The sequence below is a fragment of the Phytophthora infestans genome, genomic scaffold, assembly GCF_000142945.1.
Source record: "Phytophthora infestans T30-4 supercont1.112 genomic scaffold, whole genome shotgun sequence".
NCBI lineage: Eukaryota > Oomycota > Peronosporomycetes > Peronosporales > Peronosporaceae > Phytophthora > Phytophthora infestans.
This window is the reverse complement of record NW_003303647.1, coordinates 27,850-29,293: the sequence shown is the minus strand read 5'-3', so window position 1 is coordinate 29,293 and position 1,444 is coordinate 27,850.

Genomic DNA, 1,444 nt, shown 5'->3' with positions numbered 1-1,444 from the left:
ATTTGGCAAGGCCAACCATCCAGACACCCCACGCATCCATTTAAAATACCGTCCTTGCTGATCTTTGCGAACCCATCTGCAAGCTCTTGGCGTCGAGTCGCCGACTCTGATGGTGACCGTATGCGCAGTCCTTACACACACACACACAGATTGATCATGGCGTTCTTGGTAATATCATAGAAGCTCAAGCGTGAAACACTGGCAAGACCGCGTGTTGTGTGATAATTACTTCCAGCAAGCCACGAAATTGTCTTCTGCAGCGTATTTTCTGGTATGATGCTGTCGGTCCCTGTACGCCGTTCTGACTACATCTCACTGCGAAGTAGAGCAAACCTTATCAGTAGAAGTAGTCTCTCAAATGATTCAACCTCCATGCGATAGCATTGCACAAACACTCCCTCCCAGAGTAGTGTTTGTTTGCGTAGATTCCAGTCAAGTCTCTTACGATATACGCAAATTGAAGCCTCGGCAGGAAGGAGTGCGGTAGCTGCCGTGACAGCTCCCAACATGATGCGCTGCCTCTTCCTTCCTTCGTTCACTTTCTTCATCCAAGACACAAGCATCTTTTGAAATCTATTTCCGTGTTGGAGCGCCCGTCCGATCCCGGTCGTCGCGCGATCCGAGCCACGGGTCATCTATTTTGCTAATCACGTATTCGCAGCATTCCCTCTACGGTTTCGTCGGCCAATCAAAGCGTGACAATCGGATCGCGACCCGAGACGACCTCGCTTCGGAACGACCCTTAGAGCTACAGCGAATTTAAATGGACCTTTGCTGAATCAATGGGAAATTTTTACCCACTGGTACAGTCGAGGTAAGCAACTTGCGCACAGATTAATTATTAGCGCAAAGAAGCAAGCGTTTCCACAGAAAGGATGTTACTTCTGCATACCGGTACCGTATTTTCTGGAATCAACTAAGGTAAAAATATATATCTTCGTTTGGTGTGAGAAATAAACATGAATGTGCTAAAGCCATTCAAAAGCAAACTTTAAATTTGAGGATCATGAGGTCTCAAAGCCTCAGTTTGGTAAACTTTTTTGGTAAACCAGAGTAGCTTATCTGCGGAGCGGAGGAAGGATCGGAATGATTTTCCATGAATTGAAACCAGGTAATTTATTTGCTCGGTAAAAGACAAAATCAGAGAAGATCATTACAAATTCAAAGTGAATCAGAAATTTATCATGGTGTATGAAGCAAGCGAATTGTGTTTTCCACATCAAATTATCATAATCGGTATATCGACTTCATACTGGTATGAACTCCTCGTCGCTTGCTGCCAACCACACGTGACGTATCCTCAATTTACGTTTTGAAGAACAAGTTGCAAGCAGACAAGAAATCAAGGTTTTACTACTCAAAATCGCAATGACAACTCAAGAAGCCTGTAGCCCCTGCCAGGAGAGCTGACGTCATGACGTTCACCGGCGGTAAGGAGCCATGG